This window comes from Phyllopteryx taeniolatus, chromosome 6 (assembly GCF_024500385.1).
Source record: "Phyllopteryx taeniolatus isolate TA_2022b chromosome 6, UOR_Ptae_1.2, whole genome shotgun sequence".
Taxonomy (NCBI): domain Eukaryota; kingdom Metazoa; phylum Chordata; class Actinopteri; order Syngnathiformes; family Syngnathidae; genus Phyllopteryx; species Phyllopteryx taeniolatus.
The window spans coordinates 31,593,076-31,602,781 of NC_084507.1; positions in this window are offsets into that span (position 1 = coordinate 31,593,076).

Genomic DNA, 9,706 nt, shown 5'->3' on the forward strand with positions numbered 1-9,706 from the left:
TCATGTAATGCTGCACCAAGTGGCGCCCCCACGACCGCTCCGCCCCCCCCTCTTCCTCCTCCTCCTCCTCTTCGACGCAGGCCGCAAAGAAGTCGTCAACCGCCGAGACCTCCGCCGCCGGGGGTTGACCTGACACAAAGACCGGCACCGATTGTTACGGACGATTCTCTTGACTTCTTTGTGATCGCAAATGTAGAGAAGCTTACTTGTTGAATCGCCTCCACGTGCGAGTGTGCGCATCCGTGTGCGTGTGCAATGGAGGCAGATATTAGCCCTTTTCAGAAAATGTGGAATCGGATTGGATTTTTGCCGATTTACAGTTTTCTTCGTGGGAAATTCCACACATTAAAACATGAGGCAAAGAAAACGATATTCAAACAAACAACATTAATACAGGAATTGAAGAATACAGTAAATCTCCGCCATATCGCGCTTCATGGTCCCGCTATTTGAAGTTGTTTTTTTTGTTGTTGTTTTTTTTAATTATTATTATTATTGCGCAATACCTTTTTCCCCTACTTTTTTAACCTGTTGAGGCGATTGTCTCTTTGGGGTGCAAGCATCTTATTTTTTGTACTGTACGTGTTATTAATTTTAATATCTTGGGCATTTTTTTATCCATTGCTCTTGCACACTCTCTCAATATATTGTGTTTAAATGTGTGTTTGTTGCAACTGCATGCACACATGCGGCAGCACAATAACAAAAATGACATTTTGCAAATGTCTTAAAATCAAAACCCAGGATGTCCATGTTATTCGTAGTCCGGCCCTAAACACATTTAAAAAAAAAAATTAAAAAAAACATTCCATCCTTTATCATTTTCAACTTGGTTTGTTTCAAGCCCTCCCGTGCTCTCTCTGTATTACTGTAATGTAAGTTTTCAAATTTATGATGCAACGTGAAATTGTATTCATGACTTTGAAAACAAATCGTTTTTGTGTAAAACAGTCAAATGGTTTGTCTGACATTCTTATCTTTGTTTTTATCAGCATTAAGCATAAAGAAGTTATTTGGAGTCTTTTTTTAATTATTATTGTTAAATCGGCCGATTCGTGCTGTATCAAAACTTTTTTCTGCCAAATATTGGAATCAGCCTTAAAAAATAAATAAAAAATCCATTATCGGTCGGGTGTTAGTATAATGTACTGTCAGTCAATCAATCAATTAACACCTTTATTTAACCAGATAATAAAAAGCTTGTTTTAACCCAAAATATTCTTGGGGAAAAAAAAGAAAGATTGAATTTTTTTTTCCCTTCCAATAAAAATGTCGAGTATGCAGGGCCCCGCTGTGTACATAAAAGAGCGCAAGGGAACGTTGTTGTCGTTTGTTTTTTTTTGCACCGCTGCAGTTGGGCCTCGTACTCACCGACCGCGGCTTGCCGCGGCGCCTCCAATTTCTCCGTGAGCCGCGCCAGGGTGCCGACGACCTCCTCGTATTCCTGCGCGCTCACAGTCTTCCTCAAGAAACTCCTCAGGCCGGGGCAGAGAGCTGTGGCCACCTTGTGGTACAGATGAATTTGGAACTTCAAGTCCACCGCCTGGGCCAACTTGACTTTGAGCTGCAGGCCAGACGTGCATTACAACCACGATTATGATGCGTGCCGGGGGGGGGGGGGGGGGGGGCGTACCTTCTGACCATGAGTCGGCCGTTCCCCGCTGTATAATTATTGTGCGCCGTCAGCGATCTGCAGCAATTTTGAATTCCTAAAGGCCTCTTCATACTCCCGCGCCCGCATTGCATCACGTGACCGACGAATTGGCCTCGCGCCAATAATAACAAATAAGCGAAGAGCAACGTTCAGCTTGATTTCCTACAACTACAGTACTGTAGTTTAAAACGTCATCGCAATGAATTCTGGGTACCCATAATGCATTTTGCTGACTACATTGCCAGGGCCGTGAGTGCGGGGAGAGCTGTGCCAATTGTTAATCCGGGAAATCGCCTGCTCCGTTTATGTCGTGACCAACGAGGGTTTACTGTACTTTAATTTGACAGGCTCGTCGGCAACACTATTCTCTGCGGTGTGTCAAATTTACAAGGCCAGATTGTTTTCGTTTTTAAAGGGGATCGCTCGGGCATGTCGACTGCGTTACAATACGTCCGTTCGGATTACCTCTGTCACAATGGGACCGTCTTCATCGCGGTGGCGCAAGCCCTTGAGCAAGGTCGCTTTGGTCGGGAGGACCAGGTGAAGCGTCGGCGTCTCGGAGGAGAGGTGCCGCGTCGCCTCGTCGAACGGCGTCAGGAGCGCCACGACGTCGTCCAGGAGCGCCGTGTCCACGTCGTCCAGGAAACGCAGCTCGTTTCGCCGGAGCAGGATATCGTAGATCTTGCCGCACTTCAGAGCGTCGTGGACCGACTTGAGCATGGCGAGTTTGGAATTCCATCTGGTCTCCGCCGCTTGTTGCAAACATTGCTCCAGTTCCTTCTCCAGTCTAAAATTCGGCCGACGCAAAACACGTCGGGAGCTTGTTACTCGTTACGAAACAGCCCAAATACACTCGGGGATGCGGCACGACCACATTGACCACAAATTCTTGATTACAAAAACCTTCCTGACAAAATGTTCCCGTTCAAAAAATACATGCCCCCCCCCCCCCCCCCTCACATTGTAAAACGTTTTTGAGGGCTTTAAAAGACAAGCAGGATGGCTTTTCTTACCCCGCTCTTTTAAAGTGGCCGACGAGGATCTTCGTCGCGGCCAGCAGCTCGACGACGGGTCCGTGCAGCGGGTTCTTCTCGTCCAGGCGCTCAAAAACGTCTCGGAGGATGGAGGTGATGTTACGGCCGGCACACGACACGACGATGCAATCTGTGAAAGCGGCCGCCGCGTCGTCCGTCACGAAGACGACGTCCTCGCTCGGGATGCCAAATTCCTGCAGTCGGAGTCATTTGTGACATTTGCTTTGCAGTGAAGGACGACCACATTAACAATCACGCCAACAAAAAAAATTCATAATAATAATAATTATATTACAAACATATATACAACAATATTGACTAGAGCTGAACAATTTTGAAAAATATAATTTTTTTTTCCCGTCAATATTGGGATTTAATATGCCATTATTTTTTTTTCAAGGTCCTCTTCCCAGGTATTTTATAACATACACAAGCAATAAATGAATCTGTATTACAAAAGACAATATCAGATTATACAAAAATGTTTGATAAATTAGGTTTACGCTCAAATAAAGGCAAAGTGCCAGCGAATGAATATGAAAGACATTTTATTCATCTCCGCCCATGAGAGTTGTGAACTTCCTCAACACTTTGACTTGAAGTCTTTGAAGTGTTTTGGACGACAACGCCACAAAATTCGACAGAACGAGTGCGGACGTGAACATAAATCAGATTACAGCAATAATGCAAACGAATCTCTGGCTTTATCACGTCAACTTTTCACGTTTCATGAAACAATGACATGCAAACCGTGGATGGCACTTAAGCCCTGAACTTATCTAGACGGGATATAAATGAATAAATAAATAAATAAATAACACATATGGAAAAAATAAAGCCCACCGACCGACAGAAATGAAGTAGTTTGTTTCCTCCCCCCGCCCCCCCCATTTGCATTCGACTACATTGCGATGTTGATTTGAATTTGATTAATAGTTGACGCCATTATAACTGCATTAAATATATATGTATTATTTAAACTCCCGCAAATCTTGAATAAGCTTGGATAAACTTCTAATTTGTGTTTTAGGCGCTGGTGCTCCTCAACAAAAAAAGAAAAAACTAATAGAAAAATGAAAAAAAAAAAAAACAACAACTATATTTTGAATTGGGGAAATAAATCCACGGATGGATCCATGGAAGCGCGAGTACGCAGGGCTCCACTGGCCATTCGGTTCTACCGTAGGCCGACAAAAGATCGCAAGTCACGCGCAAGTTACAGCAGTTTACAACAAATGCAGCACTTTAACAGGACGAGACGATCCCGAGCGAGAAGGAGCGTACCTGAAGGATTTCCTCCGCAGTCCTTTTGACGTCCTCTGCGCCGAGCAGCTCTCTCGTGGCCAGGACCCGATTGACCACGTGCCACTCGCGGATGTAGTGGGCCCTCACGGTCAGGTAGCGCCTGCCCGTCCTCTCTTCCGTCCAAACGTCCGTGCTCACGGCGTGCCCCTGGCACTGAAGGGACAAAAGAACGTACGGCTCACTTTCATGTCATCAAAAATTCTAATTTAGCAATTTTGTGACGTTGCATTGAACTCTTGTGTCAATGTCTCCCCTGCTGAAACTGTCAATGCTAAAGACAGCGTGAGTGACAAACAAGGAGCGTTTGTTTGTAAAAGGAGCGCACACACAAAAGAAGTCTTTTCACACTAGGATGCATTTGGGGTAGTTGGGGGGGAGAAAAATCCCATATATCCGAAAATGTCATTAGCATCTTCACAAAAATTTGAAATCATGACACTTCATTTTGGACATATGACGCTTCGGCATTAAAAGTTTAAAAACAAATATATGATTTGTTTTTACTTATGACTTTTTGATAGCTATCAACTGCCAATAATTGAAATACTCATAATCAGTAAAATGAATGGATTTTCAAAAGGAAATTCAGTGGGCCGTGTCCTTACAGTTTTTGATCAACTGAAATGAAATGTACTCATATTGTTCTGGTTTGACGTTCAGTAAGTAATTTCCCCCACGAAAAAAAAACCCAAAAAAAACAAACAAAAAAAACTTTATTGCTGGTTCCGACACGGATAGTTTATTGCGCCGGACTTTGGTTCTCTTCCGGTTACGGCTGCCTTTTCCCCCCCCCCGAGCGTTATAGGACTTCCACATAGTTTCCAGGCAGAACACGCTCTGCTCCAATATTACTGGCTGCAGACACGCGCCGCTGCACTGTGATTGGCTGTTGTATCCCGGTGGAACACTCCCTACTGCTCCCAGAAGGGAAAGGGAAAGTTAGCGACTCAAGGTGTGGCGGCGTGAATATGTTCGCCTGGCACAAACCCTAACCTACACTAACCTATTCCCTAAACCGAAGCATAACAAACGTCTTCATTCTAATTTAGTACAAATGAGTTCCATACACGTTGGCGTCGCAGGAGCCAATCATGTTGCAGCGGGGCGTGTCCTGCCTGGAACTTGCGTGGGAATGCAAAAAATAGCTTCTTTGGCCTCGCGATATTGTCACGAGGTCGCAGTTGCTGTTCCGTGCTAAACGGAGGACCGATTTAAACCTTTTGGACGCGAAGCGGTCGAAACGCAGGCGACGAAAATGACCTGGCGGAGCTCGTCCGCGACGTCTCGCTTGGTTTTCTCGTAGTCCTCCTCCAAGTGTCGCGAGACGGTGCGAGCGGACGGCAGCAGCTCTCCCAGCGGAACATTTCCGCCGAACCGGGCTCCGATGACGAGCAGCTCCCGGGCCACCTCCGCGAAGCCGCGGCCGTCCACCAACGCCGGCGGCCGCAAATCCCGGCAGCACATGCGAGCCACCTTGGCCGCCAAGCGCGTCTTGACGCCCTGGGGCAACTTCGGGCGTTTGCCGAGTCCTTCCGAACCGTTTTCGGGACTGTCGGCGGCACTCGGCGTCGTCGGACATCTGTGCCGAATGAGGCCGCTCGTGCCCGAGTCACTCGTGTACTTGACCGGAACCGCGCACGTCCGACAAGCGGCGTAATCCGTGTCGACGCCGTCGCACTCAATTCTCGCGAACTTGCCGCAAATGGCCGATTTGCCCCGAATCTCTTTGAGTTTGACGCACGGGTCCCGGTTCCTGACTTTGCTGCTCAGGTCGGACTTGAAGCGTTCTTGGGTCCCGGTTCGCGACTCCATTGTCCTCGAGGCTGACACGAGACACGGGAGTGGATTTGCACTCCGGCTCCCTCCCGCTCCCACGATCCCAGTCCCGCCCAATCCCTTGGGTCGGTTTCAAAAATACATCCATAAATCAATAAAGCTCCCTCCCACTCCCACTCTAGACTGACATCATTCCCTTCCAATCCCGAGCGAGTCTTTCAGGGGAAAAAAAAACAACAAAAAACTCCCACTCCCACTCCCGCTTGATTGCAGTGGCGGTTCTGGAGGGGGGGGGGGCTTCTGCCCAATCACGTGATTCCGACTTGAGTGACATTTCTTGGCGGGACCCGTGGGAATCCCGCCAAAATGTCCGCCCACCTCAGCCTCCTCCCATAAGGAGCGCGCGTGCGCGCACGCGGCTCCCCCACTCGTGCCAGCGGTCTCGTCGTGGGGAACGCGACTGATGATGATGATGATGATGATGATGGGGCTGTGCGCATGCGCGCTGCACATGTCGCGGACGGCAGCGCGAGCGCGAGCGGCCGTGGACGAACATGAAGATGGACCTTCTGTGGAGGATCCTCGCCGCGCTCACCTTCGACTGCTTCAAGTCGTCCTCGTCCAGCAGGTCCACCACCATCATCACCATCACCATCATCATTATTTTTGAAATCATAAATCCATTCGGATGTTGTCACGCGGGATTCTGCTCGCGTCGCGGACACCTCACCGGCGTCTTTGGCGTTGTTGTGATGTTTTGTTTGTCTGCTGAAGAAAATTGGTCGCCTCGCCACCGGACCGTTTTCTTTCATTTCGAAATGATGTCACGTTTTAATCGGACATTAAAGAATGACAAATAATAGCGCGTCTGGATCCGTTTGACATTTGTTGCAATTTCTGAGATTTGGGGTCCCCAGTGACGTCATTAATGGGGCTAATTGAGCTCAGCTTGTGCTCGTTGGTGTCAAAAACGTTTTTGGTTGGTTTTAGAAAACTGGCTGAAATGTTTTGATTGATTTATTTTAGTATTGTTGCCGTTGCAGCATCTTTATTATCATATTTTCTCGTGACTAATCCCGCAGTTGACTCAAACAGTTTTATCTTTACTAATCTAGGACACGACGAATTTGACTGATTTCTTCTTTTTTTTCTGTTTGCAATTTGCGCGACGGATTGAAATTGCGTCGCTTGTCGTCGTCGTTCCGTCAACCGACTGCAATCCGCTTTGCTTCTTATAGTTCGGCCAACTTGTTTTGAATTATTACTTGGGCCGCTAATTTCAAGAGACGGTTGAATGAATGATGCAAATTTTCCCGGAAGATTCCGTCTTGTTCACTTCTCGAAACTTCAAATGTGACACTCGGATTCCGATGATATTCGAAAATGAGAAACACTGCGATGGCAAAAGCGAGCCATCCCGTCTCGTTCTGCCAATACGATTAATTATGGATCGTTTATTGTTGAATTTATGCGAGTGATTGGAATGATCATTTAGGCTTGCTAAAAGTTAACAAAAGTCAAAGTGTCATCTGGTTGATTATTTTGGGGTTAAAATAATGGCAATGTGCAAACCGGGAATTTCTTAAGTACAAAAATAAAACGCAACAGCAATCCTAGTATTGTTTTGGTGCCAAGGAACTATGTTCAAGTGAATTGAGGAGCTTCATTTAGCTTCTTGAGGCATTCATAGGCAGTTAAAAACTTTTTTGGGGCATCAATCATTTACAGATTTTTAATTTTTTTTGTAGAGAGAAACCACTTTGCCAGATTCTTTGCTTCAACTCAATGGACATTGTGCTGCTCCTGCTGGTGAGCACACCTTGGCCACCTGGGGGCAGTATAATACAGACGGGGATAGACACGGAGACGCTCACAACTCCTCAGTAAGCCGCAGTAGTATTAGTCTTTGCAAAAGATAAAGAATATATGCCCGAGTATTGTTATACAGTAATCCGCCGCTATATCACGATCTCGTTATAGCGCAGATTTTATTACTTGTTACTTTTTTTGTTTAAATGTCTCTGTATTAAGTGTTTAATAACCTTAAAATATGTAAGTGCCGTAAATGCTATAAAACAAACGGGTCGAGGTCACCGAGGTGGTTAAAAAGCTCCTCGGTGGCAAGGCGGGTGGTGGCGAAAGGCGGCGTGCCCTCTCCGGGTCGGGGCTGAGATCCTGCCCCGAGTGGAGGAGTGCAAGTATCTCGGGGTCTTGTTCACGAGTGAGGGAAGAACGGAACGGGGAGATCGACAGGCGGATCGGTGCGGCGTCTGCAGTGATGGGGACTTTGTATCGGTCCGTTGTGGTGAAGAAGGAGCTAAGCCGAAAGGCGAAGCTCTCGATTTACCGGTCGATCTACGTTCCTACGCTCACCTTTGGTCACGAGCTGCGGGTCGTGACCGAAAGAACGAGATCCCGGATACGAGCGGCCGAAATGAGTTTCCTCCGCAGGGTGTCCAGACTCTCCCTTAGAGATAGGGTGAGAAGCTCGGTCATCCGGGAGGATCTCAGAGTAGAGCCGCTGCTCCTCCGCATCGAGAGGAGCCAGATGAGGTGGCATCTGATTCGGACGCCTCCCCGGTGAGGTGTTCCGGGCACGTCCCACCGGGAGGAGACCTCGGGGATGACCCAGGACACGCCGCAGAGCCTAAGTCTTTCGGCTGGCCCGGGAACGCCTCGGGATCCCCCCGGAAGAGCTGGAGGAAGTGGCTGGGGAGAGGGAAGTCTGGGCGTCCCCGCTGAAGCTACTGCCCCCGCGACCCGACCTCGGATAAGCGGTAGAAAATGGATGGATGAATTTGATAACAGATTAACAGGCTGATTTATCAAATACATAATGAATAAAATAAGATTAATTACAGGCAGAACATGTGATTTTTACAAGTGGTCCCCGATATTGCCGCAGTTTTGGGACTGAGAATAGCGGAAAGCCGCATAAAATTTAAGAATTGCACTGAAAAAAAAAATAATTCTATAAAAAAAAATTTGAATAAGCAGGGATAAACAGAGTTTGGGGGATTGGTTACCTCCCCAAAAAGAAAAAAAACAACCTATATAATCGTGAGTTCTACTGTAATTTTGTCCTTTCCTATTTAACTTTACGTGAAAAATATCTGCCTTTTTTTTTTAAATGTCATTATTGTTTTTTTATGTTAATGTGTAAAGAAAAAAATCCCCGAAAAGGGCTACTATGGAGCGATGAATCGGTCAGGGCCTTGGTTTGCTCCTCGCTTGAAGTGACCCGTCCTAACCCTCCCCCCCCCGCCAGGTCCCCCACCAAGCTGAGCTCCGGCCAGCCGGGCAGCCTGGACAGCAGCTCCCTGACGGGCTCGCTGTCGCTGGGGCCCGACGCGCCGCACTGCCAGTGCTGCATCTCGTACGAGGCGCGCCTCAAGCGCCTGTCGTGCGGCCACCTCTACTGCGACCCGTGCTGCCACCGCATCGTCAACTTGGCCTTCCGGGACATCGAGGGCCTGTCCGACTACCCCTGCCCCATGTGCCAGTCCCTGAGCCGGCCCGGCGGGCCGTGGGCCTCGTCGTCCGTGGCAACGGGGTGCTTCTGGGGTCCCCGCGGCGGGCGGGTGGAGCCCGCCGGCTGGTCGGGGTGACGGGCGAACTGCTCGCGTCTGCAAGTGCCGGACGCATGAGACAACTTTTTAAAGGATGAATTTTCCCCTCTGCCTTTCTGTGACTCTTCCGGTCTCTCTGTCGCCACCTGCTGATTGCAAGGCTTCACACAAGATGTTCTCAGAGGGTCAGCGATACTGGAGGAGTCACAGAAAGGCATACAAGTCCTCGAAAATGTTCACCTATCAAACAGCTGTTGTAAATGTTGCCGTTGAGTTCCTTGTGCGAAACATTTTACAGTTTGACAGTCTTAAGTTTACACAAGGTCAAAGTGCAATTTTAAAGGAGATGTAGATCGGAGCATTTTTTT